Source organism: Aethalodelphis obliquidens, unplaced genomic scaffold (genome assembly GCF_003676395.1).
Source record: "Aethalodelphis obliquidens isolate GAN/ISIS:26980383/991018 unplaced genomic scaffold, ASM367639v1 scaffold8, whole genome shotgun sequence".
Lineage (NCBI taxonomy): Eukaryota > Metazoa > Chordata > Mammalia > Artiodactyla > Delphinidae > Aethalodelphis > Aethalodelphis obliquidens.
Window position 1 is genome coordinate 23,714,702 of NW_020837952.1, and position 21,280 is coordinate 23,735,981.

At 38.3% G+C, this 21,280-nt stretch overlaps 1 long non-coding RNA gene across 1 annotated transcript in view; it reads left to right on the forward strand.

Annotated features, from left to right (window-relative positions):
• The window catches only part of LOC113620778 (uncharacterized), a 93,553-nt gene continuing 72,273 nt past the window's right edge, over window positions 1-21,280 (forward strand). Inside the window, exons 1-2 of the long non-coding RNA XR_003432908.1 lie at window positions 1-119; window positions 11,507-11,604. This is a non-coding gene — a long non-coding RNA (uncharacterized LOC113620778). The remainder of the gene's footprint in view (window positions 120-11,506; window positions 11,605-21,280) is intronic.

Sequence of the window (21,280 nt, forward strand, 5' to 3'; positions counted from 1 at the left end):
GTTCCAGGATACAGCATTACATTTAGTCTTCATGTCTCCATAGGCTCCTCTTGGCTGTGACAATTTCTCATACTTTCCTCATTTTTGATGACCTCGACAATGTTGAGGAGTACTGACTGGTAAGTTCTTTTGTAGGATGTTCCACTATTGGAATTTGCCAGCCTTCTTTAAAGCATGTCTGCAGACATTTCCCTACAAACTGTATCCTTTCTAGCAAGGATATCATTCTCCTTATTATCCTTTCTGTACCAAGTGCTTCACTTTCCACCCCTCACCTCCCGAATTTATATATTAAACATATAAACGTACTTAAACAAACTTTCTGCACAATTCAGAATGCTCAGTCAAGTGCTTCACTTTGTACTCTATTTAGGTTGCTGATAAATACAGCCTAAAAATCACTGCTAGATCATACATTAAAAAGCCCCCCCAAAAAAGCATGGGAAATATTAAACTTAAAGAAAAATAACAATAGTTATAAAAATTTGACACTTTTATAATAGAAATGATATTTTAAGCTGAAATCTGTCTTGTAAGTAGAAGCATAAGGAGACAACTATAAAGAATAAAATTGCAATTTATTAAATTTTGCACTTGTGTAGAAGCAGAAAATTAGATGAAGATTTTTTTTTCCCAACTGTATTGATTTCCTGTGGCTATTGTAACTAATTACCACAGACTGGTTGGTAAGCCAGAAATTTATTCTCTCACAATTCTGGAGGCCAGAAGTCTGAAATCAAGATGTTGGCAGGGCCACACTCCCTCTGGTGCGCTGGAAGAGAATCTTTTCCTCGTCTCCTCCAGCTTCTGGTGGCTGTAAGCAGTCCTGACGAATGTATGGCTGTCTCACTCAGATCTCTGCCTTGGTGGTCACATTGCCTCCTCTTGGTGGGTCTTAAATCTCTCCTCTGTGCCACTTGAAAGGATACCTGTCATTGGATCTAGGTCCCATCTATACAACCTAGAATGATCTCATCTCAAGAGCCTTAATTACGTCTGTAAAGACCTTTCCAAATAAGGTAACATTCACCAGTTCCAGGGATTAGGACATGGATGTGCCTTTTTTGGGGACCCCCATTCAGCCTTCTAGATCACCATTTCAATGATTAAAGTCCATTCATTTCTCTAATATTTCAAAATAATATTGGTTGTTTCTTTGAAGTTAGGCAGTTTTATGTTACAGACCTTTTCCTAGCATTTTCAGAGTATTTTTTCCATCTATTTCAATTAAAATGTAGCCTCTATCTATTCAAAACACGAAAAACAATATGGAGCCTCAAACACTTGTAATTTCATTGATTGCTTAAAGCAAGAGTGATCTTAGATTTGGAGGAAAACTGGAAAATGTGGGCTTCCCTGGTGGCGCAGTGGTTGAGAGTCCGCCTGTCGATGCAGGGGACACGGGTTCGTGCCCCGGTCCGGGGGGAGCCCACATGCCGCGGAGCGGCTGGGCCCGTGAGCCATGGCCGCTGAGCCTGCGCGTCCGGAGCCTGTGCTCCGCAACGGGAGAGGCCACAGCAGTGACAGGCCCGCGTACCGCAAAAAAAACAAAACCAAACAAACACTAGAAAATGCATGTTTGTTGGGCAAATTCAGAGACAGTACTCCATTTATATTGTACCACTTATTTATACTGATGTTTTCAAGTCCCAGAATTTGTAAATAATCTGTCAGTTTCTCAGTTGAAGCTGATGGTGGCTGGGAGCTCAGGTCAGACATCGAGAAAATGTGCCTTCTTCACGCGACTTGATTTTCCTCACAGCGTGGTGATTCAAGTTGGTTGGACATACATGGTGTCTCAGGGCTCCAAAAAGAGTCTCCTAGCCCACAAAGTGGAAATTTTACTTTGCGCACTTTTGTGATGTAACCTCAGAACTAAGATAGCATCAATTCTGCTGTACTTTTTAAAACGAAGCAGTCAAAGATCCATTCATATTTAAGAGGTGAGGACATATACCCTACTTCTCAATGGGAGAAGTGACAAAGAATTTGGGGCCATATTTTAAAATTGCCACACCACGTTTCATGCTGTTTGAAGTATTTTACAGTTCTACCTCGATAATCTTTGCCTGAAAGATCATTGACTTTGGAACAGTATAATATTACCTACGTGGCCACAGTCCCCAGGGTTCTGTATTGTGCTAAGCCCGTGGTTCTCAATCCTGTCCGTGCTTTAAAATCACCTGGAGAGACTTTTTTAAAATTTCTATGCCTGAACTGCACACTCAGAGATTTCTAACGGAGTCGATCTGGAATTGGACTTGGGTATTAAGTTTTTTTCAATTCCTAGTGTCTTGTTCCTTTGCACATGCTAATTGTATGGTTATGCATCGACTCCTTTGGATGCCTCTGACTCAGTGGTTTCAGAAATGGATCCTCAGGTCCCATCAGTGAGGACAGGAAGAGTTGGGCAGGTGTATTGCTCTCTGGAATAGGTGCAGAGGTTTCAAAGGGCTGGATCTTCCTGGTTTATGGCCATGTCATCACTGGTTTTCGGAAGGAGATGAGGTTGTAAATGAGAAATCTGATGGGCAGGTGGAGGTTAACAGAAGAATGAATAGCAAGGGCTGTGATCAGAATATACACAGATGATGACTGACATTCCTCTGTATACAAGACGTACTGCATGCCTTCTCAAACTTGGACATAGTCTTTTGCCCTTTTGGGGTTCTGAATCTCAAGATTTATCACACTTTACAGAAAGAATAAATGTAGTGAAATATGATCCATGTCATTTAGCCTGAGTTGTCCAGTTAATGTATCAGCTTCCTCTGATATTTTCCTTTCTTTCTACACTGCAAGCACAGTCATCTTGGTGTAACATCTGTTCGCAAGAATTCAGTCACAGAAGGGAATTAGAAACTGATTTTTCACCACATGGATAACAGAAGGACCTTGACTTCACATCCTGGCAGTTCTGAGGTCTCTGACTGGATCGGTTTAACGGTTCTTCTTAAACTGAGGGCTGCCATTTAAAATGGCCTTTGTCTTCAGCTATTCCTGGGTCTGAGAATGTGATATATTTGCTTCTCTAACTGCTTGCAGGTTCAGAGAAGGCAGAAAATTTATTCTTGGCTGACTGTAAGCAATGTCAGAAGGAGAATGAGTTCATGATTGGTTCCTCCTCATGGCTTTAGCAACAATTAAAAAAAAAAGATATTAATACCAAAGGGCAGTTATGGCTCCCATCTCAAATGACATCCAGATGTCCAGCTGTTCAAAGAGAGCTGCTTAAGCTGTGGTTACGTGTCCCATAGGGAACAGAGGGAATTCATTCTTTATCTTTACAGACTCCTTGTCATCCTGGGCACTATTGAGCAAGGTCAGTTTCCTTAATGATTGTGTGATTTGCGTCCTCACTTAATGAAAAGATAGCATATTTTGTGTGCATGTTTGCATATGTGTACTTATGTGTGCATGTTATAGGCAAGGATGCAGGGAGTGGGTTGTGCTGTAACATTTCAGACCACAGCAGATAGGATGGATTTTGAGCTGGGTTAGGTGTTTCCGGGAATAATGTGATAACGGAGAGTGTATAGTGGGACACCGCTTTACGTGATGCTACATTTATGCTGCAGGTTTGGGCGTGGTTGTTTGGAGAGACCACAATGTTTGGAGGGTAAAAATGGAGATTGACCGCTGCCCTGGAACCGAGATTCTGGCTAAAATGGGGGACAGGCATCCCGTTAATCTCCAGAGCCTTATCTAGAAGGGAAGGAATTCACTTTGAGTAGTGGAGAGACATAGGTTCTAGATCAAGCTTGGCCGTGGAACAAAAGGTATTGCCTACCTAGGCCTCAGTTTTTTTCTTTAAACTGGTTTGTGTGATTTGGAGGACCTTTGAAGAACCTTCCATTTCTGTCATTCTAAGTGTTTATTGGACACTTAGGATATCCTCTTAAAACTGCTGCTGGCGTCTAATCACATAGTGTGGATGTGTAAGATGTTTGCTGAAGTCACTTTTTTATTTCCATATTTGGTGAAACTGGACACATCTCTACTAATCATATTACATTATGTACATACGTACATTAATAATGAGAATGTTAAAAAACATCAGGCCGAAGACTGACATTTATCATCTCTATTTTTCTAAGGTTAGAATTAAATGGCTGCAGGTAACTTTTTATACCTTCCTAATAGCATTATTTTAATAGCATTTTTTCATTATAATGCTTTGTAGGACCAAATGAAAATGTTTTCATTGTGAAGTGGAAAGAAGAGTCTGGGGTTAGGGGCTCAGGGACTGGAAACTTAACTTTAAATACTTCAAATATTATCTTTTCCTAACCTAGAGCCATCTCATCGTATGCAGGGGCCTTCAGCCTTGGAAAAACTGGACAAGTAGAGTATTGAGCCCAAATGGAGATACATTAGCCCACAACTTCACTAAACAGTTGGGGGAAGTGTTGATATACAAAGGTTAAGGTATTGTCTCCAAGAAGTCCCTCTTAAAATGCAAACTGTTCCTGGAAAGAGTAATCACTTAACCAACATCATCCATGTAGCATGTTAAGACATTTATCCTCAGACCACACCTGGGGGTAAAAATTGGGTTAACCTTAAAGTACAAAACATTGTTTCTCTGTAATACCTCCTATAAAACACTGGACCTTCTAGCCTTGTTCAGAGACTCACTCCTGCCTCTCCCGTGAATTCTGGGTGCCCCCAGTCACACATACTCTGAAACAAGTCCCTTCAACCTCCCTGATACCCAAGGCCTCCACTGCAATATGTTGGTTTCTTTCTACCCCTACTGGGGATGCATGACATCAGATATCTCCATGTAGCCTGGCTACTCCTGCTGATGAAGCTGTTGTCACTCCGAAAGTCAGGGATGTCCTGTGATGCCACTGTGTCCTCTGTCAAGGGCGCCAGCTGCTGCTGCTGCCGCCATCAAGTGAAGCCAGATCTGGATCTTCACTGGTGCTGCTGCCGGAGAGTATGGGAGATGGCCTTGACCCCCATCTGCACCCTCCTCTCAGCCCCCAGCAAAGTCTTATCAGGTCAGTTCCTTTCTATGCTGAAATAGGCAGTCAGAGAACAATCCCTCTTGGTGGTTGTTTTTCACTTATTATCCTTATTCCTAAGCATTCAGGCTGTGGACCACATCTGGGTAGTAGGCACTGTGTTATACTCATAATTCCTCCCCCCCGCCATGGTTGAGACATTGTAATTGGACCAAATTTTGGTCTCTTTGGTTGAATTATTTCCCCAAATGCTCCTCTCTCCTCCTCTAGTTGCAAACTAAGAGGGCCAATTCTTGGATGTGTATTAATGTCCTCATTATACTTAGATAAGTTTATCAATGTGTCTGTAGACAATAGGACCTACAAGGAGAGAGAGCTCAGGGCAGGCATAGTTGAGTGGGGCAGATGGAAGTGGAATCAGGTAAGATTGGGGGCAGGAGGAAAGCTTGAATGGAGGTGACTATGTTCCTAGTGGGGTAGGACGAGAAAGAATCTCCTGAGAAAAGGAGAAAGATTCAGAAAGGAGTGTGAGAAAATGGAGGCTTGCTTGACCAACTTAATGGAATTGTTTGGGATTCTTGGATTATTATTCTTGTCAGAGATTTAAGATATGAATAAAATCTGCAGTGGATAAAATCTCTAGATACAGCATGCCTGTCCAATAAACTGCCATGTCCATGTTGGTACAACAGAGACTTTTGTTCTTATAGTTGGCTGCACTTATAAAGAATGATACCATCTAGCATGGGGACCTGTAAGCCCTTGCAAATTAGGACATAGTCTTTTGGTCTACATTTTAATGATGCCATAATTACTTTAATTAAGTTCTCTTTCTCTCCTCTCCACATGTTGTCTGTTATAAAAGCCCCATCAAAAGTGATTGTGTTTTGTGCAAAGGAGTGCCGAAACATTCTTTTGTTTAATGTTATTTTTTAAAGTTGTAAGTCCTTATTTGTAAGACAGCATAGTTTCCTTTATTTTGTCTTATGCTTTATGTAGTTTAAGTAAAGTGAGAATATTTTTTTTTAAGTTTTTTTGGTTTTGTTTTTGGTTTTTTACTTTTGATGTGGACCATTTTTAAAGTCTTTATTGAATTTGTTACAATACTGCTTCTGTTTTATGTTTTGGTTTTTTGGCCCCAAGGCATGTGGGATCTTAGCTTCCTGACCAGGGATGGAACCCACACCCCAGGCGTTGGAAGGTGAAGTCTTAACCACTGGACTGCCAGTGAAGTCCCGAGAATATTTTCTTATTCCTTATGTGTTTTGCTTTTTGCAAATAATGTCCAATATTTTGTTGCATTTATTTCTCCCCTCTTAGGCCTTACACCTCTTTAGTAAACTGGTCTAATATCCTTTGTGAGTGCGTATGTGTCTAATTCCTCTTTGTTTCAGTTTTCAACATGCTTTTAGCTGATGATGTTAAATTCTGCCTATCCTTTTGACTCAAGAAAGACTTCTTCCTGTTTCCAGCACCCAGTTTACTGGATTTCTTATTGTTTAATTATGTTCCCATGTGGCCACTTTTATTATTTTCTTAAGCTTGCTGAAATTTACTCTGGAATTGGTTTTTCCATTTTACTGATTTCTTGTCTCATGATTAAATATTTTATTGATGTTTGCAATTACAGTGACATGATGCTAGAGTATCCTCAGGGTACTTTGTGTTTGCTCTTTTCCTAAACCTTTTGTAATCTTGTGATTTTTAAAAAACAATTACAGATTTCAAGAAGTTTCCACCTTAGTCAGTGTCAGCTTAAACCAGGCAAAGTTGCTAGTTGGAGAACAATACAGTTATGTAAATGGATTCCATGTTTTTTCAGTGACTCTTCTAAACTAGTTAAAAATTACAAACTCAGCTGAGGCATAACTGAGAACATATTATAAAGAGAGGAAAGCAGACAGTATTGCCAGAGAGGAATACCACATGTTGTAACAATAGGACTAAAATTTTAAAAGGAAAAGCAAGAGATGGATTAAAATTTGTACAATAGAAAGAAATTAATTTTGCTCTCACCATTATCTAATAATTCTCTTGTTAAATATGCAATTAGAAGTAAGAGAGGTTAACCCTCCATGCAGTCTGTGAGTCAAGCTTCACTGACTTTCATGGCTATAAAACTGACATCTTGATCGTTTTCTTATTTAAAGTGGTAGCCTGCCATTTTTGTTTGTTTTAGAACAATCCCAGTTGACTGTTTGAAAGAATCCAAAGCAATCTTGTCTCTCAGGCTAATGGCAGTTTCATGGTTAATATTAATGACAGCACTGAGGATGAATATATTTTAATAGTATTAAATCTCAATGAAAAGTTGTTATGGGCTGGGTAGCTCAGAAAGCATTCATAAGACCTTCAGTTAGTTTTGTTTACTTTTTACACATCAATTATTTATTTATTTATTTAAGATGTTGGGGGTAGGAGTTTAGTAATTTATTTATTTATTTTTGCTGAGTTGGGTCTTCTTTTCTGTGCAAGGGCTTTCTCTAATTGTGGCAAGCGGGGGCCACTCTTCATCACGTTGCACTGGCCTCTTACTATCGCGTCCTCTCTTGTTGCGGAGCACAGGCTCCAGACGCGCAGGCTCGGTAGTTGTGGCTCACGGGCCTAGTTGCTCTGCGGCATGTGGGATCTTCCCAGACCAGGGCTCGAACCCATGTCCCCTACATTAGCAGGCAGATTCTCAACCACTGCGCCACCAGGGAAGCCCAATTATTTATTTTTTAATAAATTTATTTTTTTATTTTATTTATTTTTGGCTGCGTTGGGTCTTTGTTGCTGTGCACGGGCTTTCTCTAGTTGTGGCGAGCGGGGGCTACTCTTTGTTGCGGTGCGCGGGCTTCTCATTGTGGTGGCTTCTATTGTTGCAGAGCATGAGCTCTAGGCACGCGGGCTTCAGTAGTTGTAGCTCGCAGGCTCAATAGTTGTGGCACGCAGGCTCTAGAGCACAGGCTCAGTAGTTGTGGCTCATGGGCTTAGTGGCTCTGTGGCATGTGGGATCTTCCTGGACCAGGGCTCGAACCCGTGTCCCCTGCATTGGCAGGCGGATTCTTAACCACTGAGCCATCAGGGAAGTTCCTACACATCAATTATTTATACCTGTAATGAAACAATAATGCTGTTATGCATTGGCAGAGCCCTTTTCACTATTGAGGACACCAAGTACTTTATGAGCTGCTGGGAGCCAATTTCTGCTCTTGATGCATATATAGTTGCATCAGAAGCATAGATAGCATTTATGCCTGAATTTCCGACAAGAAGCCTTTGGCACTACCTTAAAGACATACCCAGAATCCAAACACAGCTCCCTGCCTCCACCATCACCCCCTGATTCCAAGCCACCTTCACCTCCTCCTTGGATTGTTTTAACAGATCTCTCTATTTGTTGTCCCTCTGTAATTTATCCCTAAGCACCAGCTACAGTGGTCCAAATGAAAAGGTCGTGTCCTCATTCTCCAAACACTTCAATGGCTCCCCAACTAATTCAAAGTAAAAGCCAAAGTCCTTACAATGGCCAGCAAGGTCTTAAGGATTTGACCTCTTTTTACACCTCTGATCTTATCGTCTTCAGCTTTTCCCCTTGCTTGCTTGGCTTTGGCCACACTCTGCTCCTTGCTGATCCCTGGGCACACTTACTCTGTTGCCTGAGGGCTGTGTATTGACTGTTCCCTCTGCCTGGAATGCGCTTTGTCCAGAGAGCTGCTTACCTCTCTCCTTCACTTCTTTCAGGAGCATTAATTCAGGTGCTGTTCGCTTCTGTAGCAAAGAAACCTTAAATTTACAGTGCGTTTAACAAAGCAGAAGTGTACCTCTCACTCCTATAACAGCTGATAATGGTGTACCTGGATAGCGGGTGGCTTTCCTGTAAGTGGCAACTCTTTGGCAACCCAGGCTCCTTCTCTTTGTGACTCTGCAGTCTCTTTGGCCAGGCCCCCGGGGCCTCTGTTTCTTGTTAGTGGAAGGGAAATCAGACAGTGGACATGGCATACGTCACTTGTACTCACATCCTCTTGAGAGAACAACTAGTCACAGGGCCACGCTGGATTCAAGGGGGAGCTGTGATCGTAGTCACTGGCTCTGTAGCATGTCCTAGCAAAACTTTAACACTATGAACAGGGAGTAAAGACTCCTGGGGCAGCTAGTCATTTCTGTCACAGACTGCCTCCTGGCCACCCAATATCTATGTGACCTCCTCCCTAAAGGAAACAACCCAAAGTACCACCCAGGTGCCTCATCCATGACAAAGTCCAGGCACTCTGGGTAATGTGTTCCTTTGGTCCAGAGACCTATGAATTCAAAAACGAAGTGCGGGCTTCCCTGGTGGTGCAGTGGTTGAGAGTCCGCCTGCTGATGCAGGGGACGCGGGTTCATGCCCCGGTCTGGGTAGATCCCACGTGCCGCAGAGCAGCTGGGCCCGTGAGCCATGGCCACTGAGCCTGCGCGTCTGGAGCCTGTGCTCTGCAAAGGGAGAGGCCACAACAGTGAGAGGCCCGCGTATTGGGGAAAAAAAAAAAAATATGGACGAGGAACAGGATAACCACAACAGAAACTTGTGTTTGTGAAAGGGCAGACTGGGAGATCCTTGGCGGTAACTGGTCCATAACAATGAGGAATCCGACTGGGCAGGTGCTGTGAAGGCTCCCTGCCCGGGACGTGGTGCAGATTCTTCCTTAGACCATGCTCCTGCTCAGTGGGTGGAACTTGCTTGTTCACTCTTCTCTGTGGTCCTTGATTCTGGCCTCTGGGATGTTCTTCTTGTCCATTATCCTTTCTGCTGATACCTAAGATGAGCATTAAGGAATATGACCTCCTTGGAGCTCGCACCATTTTTACAGCCTGCTTCCTGCTGGTAGATATTGAGGTCCTTGGGAGGATGTTTTACAGTCACAGGCTTTGTAAGGCCCAGACCACTATTCTTCAGAAACATTATTCCCTTGATTTCTAGTTAGTTCCATGTGCAGTAATCATATCCCAAGTTCTTTCCTAGAAGTGATTCTTACACCTGCTCTCTTTCTTTCCTTTCTTGCCCCTATACTTCCCTTAATTTAATGGGGCTTACTGGAGGCCCCTTGAAGCAATAGGCTTGATGAGAAGAGAATAAGTTCCCATGATCTGTGTTTCAGCTTTGCACACCTCTGCTTAACGAAAGCAACTTAATGGGTGCTTCTGATCAAAACACTTCAGGTCTTATCTCCTACTGCTTGGTGTCTAGAAGCAGTCAACTTTCTAAGCCTGCAAGGCCTCAAACCCACCTTAATTCCTAGATTTTCTTTATTCTGTTCCATTTCTGTTTGCAAGCTAGCCAGTTCTTTCCTGAGCACATTTCTTTCTTGAACTCTTTGTTCAGTGCAGAGAGGAGCATTCAGCATCTTTTTTGGACAGAATTTTGCCCCCTCAAATTCATATGTTGAAGCCCTAACCTTCAATGTGACTGTTTTTGGAGATAGGGCCTTTACGGAGGTAATTAAGGTTAAACAATGTAATAATGGTGGGACGCTAATCCAATAGGACTGGTGTCCTTATAAGAAGAGGAAGAGACACCAGGAGTACATATGCACAGAAAAAAGGCCATATGAAGACACAGCAAGAAGGCAGCCATCTGAAAGCCCAGGAGAGAGGGCTAACCAGAAACCAACCCTGCTGGCACCTTGATCTTGGACTTCCAGCCTCCAAACTGTGAGAAAATAAACTTCTGCTGTGTATTTGCTGTATGTGTATTTTATTATGGCAGCCCTAGTAGACTAATACAGCGTCTTTTGGCATTCTGGATCTTTCAAACGACTTATTCTAATGCTACAGGATCACTAGGTACTTGTTTTGTCTTACAAGTGTGCCCACGTAATAGTTTAACATTACATGGGTCTCTGATTTCCAACTTCTAATGTCTATTTTGTGCCATCTCCTACCTGATTGCCAAGTCAATGCTCTATATTTTAGTTTTTTGGGTTTTTTTTAAGACACCACTTCAAGGAATCAGTTTCTGTAACAAATGGACCTCAAAACTTTGGAAGATTAACATAAAAGAAGTTTATTTTTCTCTCATATAACACTAAAAATTATTATATCCTGTTGGTGGGTGGTTGTCTTCCACATGGAGATTCAGGGACCCACCTCCCTTCATCTTGGCTCCAGCATATTCTAAACCTGCAGTGTCCAATGTGGTACCACCTGTGGCTACTGAGTACTTGAAAAGTGGCCATCAGTACTGGAAATATGCTGTAAGTGCAAAACACATAACTAGATTTTGAAAAAAAGAATATAAAGTGTTCATGAATATTTTATATTGAATGTATACTGGAATATATTTTGGAGATATTGGGCTCAAAAATGCATTATTAAAATGAATTTAACCCATTTCTGCTAGCAATAATCACATCTTGGATGAACTCCCTTGGCTACAGTACTGCCAGTACACAAAGCTATAATATATATATATATATATATATATATTTTACACAAAGTAACAATACATATATTAGTGTGGCTACTAGAAAACTTAAAATTACGTATATGGCTCACATTGTATTTCTCTCGGACAGCCCTGTTCTAAAGCCTCAGAGTCTTCTGCTTCAGTTGGCAGAAAGGGAAAGAGACAGTGGAGGAGCCACTTCAGATTCATAAAAACCCCAGCTTAGAGGTAAGAGAAAGCTCATCTGCTCAAATTCCATTGTGAAAATTAGTTACATGGCTATGTCCAGATGTGAGAGGGCTTGGGAAATGTCATCCTGGCTCAGAGGCCACCTCGTAGCGACAGTTCTAATCTAAGAAGGGGAGTGCAAATGTTTGTGGACGGCTAGCCCTCTCCAACACAAGGTCTGTGCTCAAGCATCATCTCCTTGAAGTCTTCCCTGACTACTGCAGCCACCTGCAGGCCACTCCTAGCATTCCCTGTCTTCCTTCCTTGTTTTATTTTTCTTTAGAACATTCCACGATTTGACACATCACATGTTTTGTGTATTTGTTCATTTTCTTTCTTTCTCACTATATGTAAACTCCTTGAAATAATTTTTTAAAAATTTCTTTATTGTGGTAAAATATACACAACATGAAATTTACTATCTTAACCATTTTTATGTATGACATTCAGTGGTATTAAAAACCTTCATAGTTTTATGCAGCCATCAGCACCATCCATATCCAGAACTCTTTTCATCTTGCAAAACTGAAACTCTGTACCATTAGACAATAGCTTCCCATTTCCCTCTTCCTTCATCTCCTAGCAACCACCATTCTACTTTCTGTCCCTGTGATTTTGACTACTGTAAGTATCTCGTATAACTAGAATGAAACAGTATTTTTCTTTTTGTGACTGGCATATTTCACTTAGCATAATGTCCTCAAGATTAATCCATGTTGTGGCCTATGTCAAAATTTCCTTCTTTTTTAAGGCTGAATAATATTCCATTATATGTATATATCACCTTTTGCTTATTCAGTCATCTGTCTATGGACACGTGGATGACGTCTGCATTTTAGCTATTGTGAATAATGCTTCTATGAATATGGGTATACATATATCCCTGATATCCCAAATATCCCACAGAGACCCTGATTTCAATTCAATTGAATATGTACCCAAAATTGGAATTGCTGGATCACATGGTAGTTCTATTTTGAACTTTTTGGGAAATGTCCATACTGTTTTTCACAGTGACTACAGCATTTTACATTCCAAACAATGCACGAGATTCCAATTTCCCAACATCCTTGCCAACATTTGTTATCTTCTGTTTTTTTGTTTTGTTTTGCTTTATAGTAGCCATCTTAATGGGTGTGAGGAAGTATCTCATTGTGGTTTTGATTTGCATTTGCCTCATGATTAGTGATATCGAGCATTTTTTCATGTGCTTATTGGCTATTTGTATGTCTTTGGAGGAATGTTTAATAATATCTGAAGGCATTGATTTTCATCTGTGGATTCAGTGCTGTGTTACTCATGCCTGGAACTGTGCTGCCATGTACCAGACACTCAAGGATTATATGCTGACCAGATAAACAATTGAACCTTACTGGCCTGCTAAGGCACAAATAAAGCATTGAGGAAGGAAATTAGGTACTTAGTTCAGAACTCATTAGTACAGTCAAGATAAATGATATGTTCTGTCAGTTTGTAAATATGAGCAAACCAGAGTTAGACATAGTGGCGATGTCAGCTTAACATCACAGATTTTTAAACTTGAGCAGAAATTTGCTACCCTGATGTTTTGTTTGCTCTGCACAGTATTGATTTTTTTTTGAGAATTTTAATTTTTTAATTTATTTTTTTATTAGTGACTAAAAATATCTGGATACTTTTACAGTTTTTTTTAAATCGAGATTTTATTTTTTCTTCTCCTGTTTATTTTTTAAGTCTTACTCTACTTATACTCTTTCAGTGGTATTATTTAACTTGTATCATATCAGCATACCAGTAATAATAATTATAAGGATGATAATAAATAATTTATGAGGTTAAAAAGAAGACAAACCTAATTCTAGACAACAAATATATGTAGGCCAAGAGGGGGGATATCAGAGTTAAGTTTCTAAACTCCTTGTATTGTATGGAGGGGGTTAAAATATTAACTATAGACTGTTAGTTATTATGAATGCAAGATATTGGGTCGGCCAAAAAGATCGTTCGGGTTTTTCCGTAATGTCTTACGGAAAAACCCGAACGAACTTTTTGGCCGACCCAATATTATTTAAAAGATAATCAGTAAAGAGTAGACACAGAGTCTGTAATCTTCAGCCAGTAGAAGGAAAAAATCAAACAAGAAAGCAAACCACAATTCCACTCCTAGGTATATACCCAAAATAGTTGAAAGCAGGGACTTGAGCAGATATTTGCATACCCATTTTTACCTCACAGTTATTCAGAATATAGAAAAGATGGAAACAAGTCAAATGTTCATCAGCAGGTGAATGGATAAGCAAATTATGGTATGTACATACAATAGAATATTATTCAGACATAAAAAGGAATGAAGTTACAATACATGCTACAACATGGATGAATTTTGACAATTTTATGCTACGTGAAATAAGCCAGACATAAAAGGACAAAGACTGCATGAGTGTACTTATGTGAAATATCAAGAATAGGCAAATTGGGGCTTCCCTGGTGGCGCAGTGGTTGAGAGTCCGCCTGCCGATGCAGGGGACACGGGTTCGTGCCCCAGTCTGGGAAGATCCCACATGCCGCGGAGCGACTAGGCCCGTGAGCCATGGCCGCTGAGCCTGCGCGTCCGGAGCCTGTGCTCTGCAACGGGAGAGGCCACAACAGTGAGAGGCCTGCGTACCACACACAAAAAAAAAAAAATAGGTAAATTCATAGAGACAGCAGTAGATTAAAGTTACCAGGGGCTGCGGGATGGGAAGAATAAGGGAATTATTGTTTAATTGTTACAGAGTTTGTTTGGGGTGATGAAAAAGTTTTGGAAATAGTGGTGATGGTTGCACAACATTGTGAATGTAACTAATGCCACTAAATTGTACACTTAAAAATGATTAAAATGGCAAATTTATGTTATTTGTATTTCACCATAAAAATTATTTTTTAAATGAGAGCAAACCAACAATTTGCTCAAAGAAAGAATAAAAAAAATTAAAAAGTACAGTAAAGAGAAAGAGCAAGATGATAGGAACAAGTCCAGCTAACAGTATCTGTAAATCATCTGAACTTATCAGCTAAAAGACAGAGGTTGTTAGATATAAAAATGCAAAATCCATTTGCATGTTTATAAGAAACACACCTGAAACATAGGGACTAAGAAAGGTTGAAAGTGAAGGAAAAGTAAAAGAATTTTAAAAAGACATACCAGGAAAATACTAACCAAAAGAAAGTTCAAGTTTCTGTAGTTATATTAAAGTAGACTTTAAGACAAAACATATTGTTATGGATAAGAGAGTCATAAAAATGATAAAAGGTTTATTTCAACAGGAAGTTCTAGTAATTCTAAATTTACAGAGCTCAATAAAATATCTAAAATACAATGTAAAATTTATAAACCCTCAAAATATATAGAACAAAACTGATAAAACTATATGAGAAGTGGACAAATGAAATACTTGAATGGAATATTTCAACACATGACTGTCAATTATTGATGGTCATGTAGACCAAATATATAATGAATATATGGAAGATGAATCACACATTTAACAGCTGTGAGTTAATAGATATGTATAGAACCATGTTTCTAGGACCACTGATTAAAGAATGCATATTATACTGGAGAATATGAGGAACATTAAAACAAACAAGCAAACAAACGAACAAACAAACCTGACCATGTGCTAGGCCATAAAACAAGCCTTAACCGATTTCAAAGATTAGGTATTGTGTAATTCATATTTTCTGTCAGTAATGCAATCTGGTATACAATCAAAATAACAAAGATATTAAAAAATGCAAAACCCCACACTTTTGAACATTTAAAAATGTATTTTTAAATAACTCTAAGTCAAAAAGGAATAATATTGAAGATTAAAATATACTTAGAGCTCAATGATAATGAAAGTACTAAGGATAAAACTTGAGGGATGGGCAACAGAGGTATTTAGAGGGAAATTTATAGTAATAAATGCTTTTTAAAGAAAAAGAGTGTAGGTTGAAAATCAAGGAGGAAGACATACAGTTAGAAAAAAATGGAATAAAGAAAAAGAAAGTCAAAGAAAACAAATTATAAAAATAAAAGCAGAGATTAATGTAAACGAAAATAAAGATACAATGGAGAGGATAAACAAAGCACTAAATTTCGCATCTAAGTATGTATCCTACAGAAATTCTTACACGTTTGTATCAGACAAAAAAGATATAAAGGACAGAAATACATTACTAAAATTGAGATAAATGAAAATGGACATAAGTGAAAGTCACAAATAATCAAAATGGATACAAAAAGAAACAAAATCTGAATAGCATTATATCTTTTGAATAATTTGAATTTATAATTAAAAGCCTTCCCACAAGGAAAACTCTAGTCTCAGATGGACTTACTAGTGAATTCTACCAAAAATTTAAGAAAGAATAATATCAGTCATACATAAAAGCTTGAAGAAATAAAAGAGAAAGGAACCCTTCCCAAGTCATTTTATGAGACCAGAAATTCTCTGATAACAAAGATATTAAAAGATAAGACCATTATTCCTTAGGAACACAGAAAAGTTCTTAACAAGATATTAGCAAATCAAATTCATCATCTATAAATAGGATAACACACATGACCAAATTAGATTTATCCCAGATATGCAAGATTGGTTTAGTATTCAACAATCAATTAATGTAATTCAAATGTAATTAAAGAATAATAAAAGGGAAAAAACATTAGTATCTTCATAGGTACAGTAAAAGTACTTTTAAAAATTCAACACTAATTAATGATTTAAAAGATCCTTGGGAGACTAGATATAGGATGCTTCTTCAACCTGATAAAGGGAATTTGAAGACCCTGCAACTAATACCATATTTAATAGTGAAATACTGGATACTTTTCCTGTAAGATTGGGAACATGCAAGAGTATGTACTTTCACTACTTTTATTCAAGATTTTTCCTGGAGATTATAGCTGTTGCAACAGGCAAGAAACCAAATAATAGGTGCATAGATTGGAAAGAAAGAAGTAAAACTTTCTATTTGTAGAAGATGATAGTATATGTAAAAAACCCCAATGAAGCTGCAAAAAAACTACTAGAATTAGTAGTGAATTTAGCCAGATGACGTAAGTTCGATATACAAAATTTTATTGAATTTTTTTAATACTAGCAACAAATAATTGGGAAATCAAATTAAAAGAAACACGTACTATTTTATAGCATAAAAATAAAATACCTAAAAATAAATTTAACAAAATATATTGAATATGTGCATATAGAACATTATCATACATTGCTGAGGAAAATTAAAGATCTAAACAAATGGGGATACACATAATTAGATTCATGGATTGGAGGAATCAATGCTATTAAAATTTCAAAATTCCCCCAGTTGTTTTATTGATTCAACGTAGTCCTAGTCAAAATTCCTGTAGCCTTTCTTTTATAGATATTGGCAAATTTATATGGAAATACAGAAGATCTAGACTAGCCAATGTAATTTGAAAAATAAGAATCAAGTTAGAAGTTATGCTATCTAATTTCAAGATGTCATAAAGTTATAGAACTTAAGATAATGAATTTTAGCCTAAGAGTAGACATACAGATGAATGGAATAGAATAGTGAGTCCAGAAAAAAAAATATATACACACATTAATTGATTTTTGATAGGATTTCAGGGTCATTCAGTGGATTAAATGGTAATGTTTTCAACAAAGGATGTTGAGGTAATTGGATATCCACATGGAATAAAATGACTCTCAGCACATACTTCACACTTTACACAAAGACTATCTTGAAATGGATCATAGACCTAAATGTAAAAGCCAAAACTATAAAACTTAAGAGGAAAGTATGAGACAATCTCTGTGACTTTGGAGTAGGCAATAGTTTTTGAGATAGTACAAACTGTAAAATCTTTAAAAAGGATAAATTAGATTTCATTGAAATTAAAACCTTTTATTCTTGGAATAAGGAAGTGAAAGCATGACATAGACTGGGAGAAATTATTCTCAATACATATATACGAAAAAGGTACTTTTATCCTTGTTCTGGATTTTTTTTGGCATCCAGAATGCATAAAGCTCTGCGACAACTCAAAAATAGGAAGACAAACAACCCAATAATAAATGAGCAAAAGATTTGAACAGATACATGGCAAAAAAGATATATAAATGGTCAATAAACACATAAAAAGATGCTCAGCATTATTATTTATCAGAATAATGCAAACAAAAACTATAGTGATATACCGTTACTGACCCCATAACATGCTTAAAAAATGAAAAAGGTTAACAATATCAAGTGTTGGCAAAGATGTGGAGCATCTGTAACTTATACATTGCTGGAAGGAGTATAAAATGGTATACACACTTTGGAAGACAGTTATATAGTTTAAGTTAAACATGCAGTTATATTATCTAGCAATTCTATGTGTGGGTATTTACCTAAGATAAGTGAAATTCTGTGTCAGCACAAAGCCTTAATCATGAACTCATAGCAACTTTATTCATAATAGCACCAAACTGGAAACAACTCACAGGTCCATCAAGAAGTGAGTGAATAAACGAACTGTAGTATAGCCATATGAAAGAATATTGCTCCGTGATAAATAGAAAGGAACACAACAACATGGAAGAATCTCAAACATATTATTATGCAGCAAAGAAGCCAAAGAATAGTACATTTTGTGTGATTCTGTTTACTTGATATTCTAGAAAATGCAAAATGTAACCTACTGGGACAGAAAGCACGTAAGTGGTTCCCTAGGGCTGGGAGTGAGATGGGGTTGACCACAAAGAGCCACAGTAACATTTTTGGGTGAGGAAATGTTCTGTATCTGGATTATGGTGGTAGTTACACATTGTGGTAGTTATAAATTGTCAAAATTCTTCTAACGGCATACTTAAATAAATGTAGTTTATCATATGTAAATTATACTTCAATAAAGCTGATTGAACAGATGGATGGCAAAGAAATCAATGTCTGATCACCTCAGCTTAGTTTAACCTGGCTGTTCTTCATGGCCAGTGGAGTGGGAACATGGCATCTAATTTGGGTGCTACAGTCAGGAAGGCTTTGAAATTACTGGTGGAGCTACTCCATTCCAGAAATTCCTCTGATTTCTTTGATTGCTCTTTTTGTTGACATCTGTTCTTTTTTTTAACGTCTTTATTGGAGTATAATTGCTTTACAATGGTGTGTTAATTTCTGCTTTATAACAAAGTGAATCAGTTATACATATACATGTATCCCCATATCTCTTCCCTCTTGTGTCTCCCTCCCTCCCAACAGCCATCCCACCCCTCTAAGTGATCACAAAGCACCAAGCTGATCTCCCTGTGCTATGCGGCTGCTTCCCACTAGCTATTTATTTTACATTTGGTAGTGTATATATGTCCATGCCACTCTCTCACTTTGTCCCACCTTACCCTTCCCCCTCCCCATATCCTCAAGTCCATTCTCTAGTAGGTCTGCATCTTTATTCCCGTCTTGCCCCCAGGTTTTTTATGACCATCTTTTTTTTAGATTCCATATATATGTGTTAGCATATGGTATTTGTTTTTCTCTTTCTGACTTAACTTCACTCTATATGACAGACTCTAAGTCCATCCACCTCACTACGAATAACTCAATTTCGTTTCTTGTTATGGCTGAGTATTCCATTGTATATATGTGCCACATCTTCTTTATCCATTCATCTGTCGATGGACACCTAGGTTGCTTCCATGTCCTGGCTATTTTAAATAGAGCTGCAATGAACATTATGGAACATGACTCTTTTTGAATTATGGTTTTCTCAGGGTATACACCCAGTAGTGGGATTGCTGGGTCGTATGGTAGTTCTACTTTTAGTTTTTCGAGAAACCTCCATACTGTTCTCCATAGTGGCTGTATCAGATTACATTCTCACCAACAGGGCAAGAGGGTTCCCTTTTCTCCACACCCTCTCCAGCGTTTATTGTTTGTATATTTTTTGATGATGGCCATTCTGACTGGTGTGAGATGATATCTCATTGTAGTTTTGATTTGCATTTCTCTAATGATTAATGATTTTGAGCATTCTTTCATGTGTTTGTTGGCACTCTGTATATCTTCTTTGAAGAAATGTCTATTTAGGTCTTCTGCCCATCTTTCGATTAGGTTGTTTGTTTTTCTGATATTGAGCTGCATGAGCTGCTTGTAAATTTTGGAGATTAATCCTTTGTCAATTCCTTCATTTGCAAATATTTTCTCCCATTCTGAGGGTTGTCTTTTGGTCTTGTTTATGGTTTCCTTTGCTGTTCAAAAGTTTTTAAGTTTCATTAGGTCCCATTTGTTTATTTTTATTTCCATTTCTCTAGGAGGTGGATCAAAAAGGATCTTGCTGTGATTTATGTCATAGAGTGTTCTGCCTATGTTTTCCTCTAACAGTTTGATAGTGTCTGGCGTTACATCTAAGGTCTTTAATCATTTTGAGTTTATTTTTGTGTATGGTGTTAGGGAGTATTCTAATTTCATTCTTTTACATGTAGCTGTCCAGTTTTCCCAGCAACACTTATTGAAGAGGCTGTCCTTTCTCCACTGTATATTCTTTCCTCTTTTATCAAAGATAAGGTGACCATATGTGCGTGGGTTTATCTCTGGGCTTTCTATCCTATTCCACTGATCTATATTTCTGTTTTTGTGCCAGTACCATACTGTCTTGATTACTATAGCTTTGTAGTAGAGTCTGAAGTCAGGGAGCCTGATTCCTCCAGCCCCGTTTTTCTTTCTCAAGATTGCTTTGGCTATTCGGGGTCTTTTGTGTTTCCATACAAATTGTGAAATTTTTTGTTCTAGTTCTGTGAAAAATGCCAGTGGTAGTTTGATAGGGATTGCATTGAATCTGTAGATTGCTTTGGGTAGTAGAGTCATTTTCACAATGTTGATTCTTCCAGTCCAAGAACATGGTATATCTTTCCATCTGTTTGTATCATCTTTAATTTCTTTCATCAGTGTTTTATAATTTTCTGCATACAGGTCTTTTGTCTCCTTAGGTAGGTTTATTCCTAGATATTTTATTCTTTTTATTGCAGTGGTAAGTGGGAGTGTTTTCTTAATTTCACTTTCAGATTTTTCATCATTAGTGTATAGGAATGCAGGAAATTTCTGTGCATTAATTTTGTATCCTGCTACTTTACCAAATTCATTGATTAGCTCTAGTAGTTTTCTGGTAGCATCTTTAGGATTCTCTATGTGTAGTATCGTGTCGTCTGCAAACAGTGACAGCTTTACTTCTTCTTTTCCAATTTGGATTCCTTTTGTTTCTTTTTCTTCTGTGATTGCTGTGGCTAAAACTTCCAAAACTATGTTGAATAATAGTGGTGAGACTGGGCAACCTTGTCTTGTTCCTGATCTTAGTGGAAATGGTTTCAGTTTTTCACCATTGAGGACGATGTTGGCTGTGGGTTTGCCATATATGGCCTTTATTATGTTGAGGTAGCTTCCCGCTATGCCTACTTTCTGGAGGGCTTTTATCATAAATGGGTGTCAAATTTTGTCGAAAGCTTTTTCTGCATCTACTGAGATGATCGTATAATTTTTCTCCTTCAATTTGTTAATATGGTGTATCACATTGATTGATTTACGTATATTGAAGAATCCTTGCATCCCTGGGATAAACCCCACTTGATCATGGTGTATGATCCTTTTAATGTGCTGTTGGATTCTGTTTGCTAGTATTTTGTTGAGGATTTTTGCATCTATGTTCATCAGT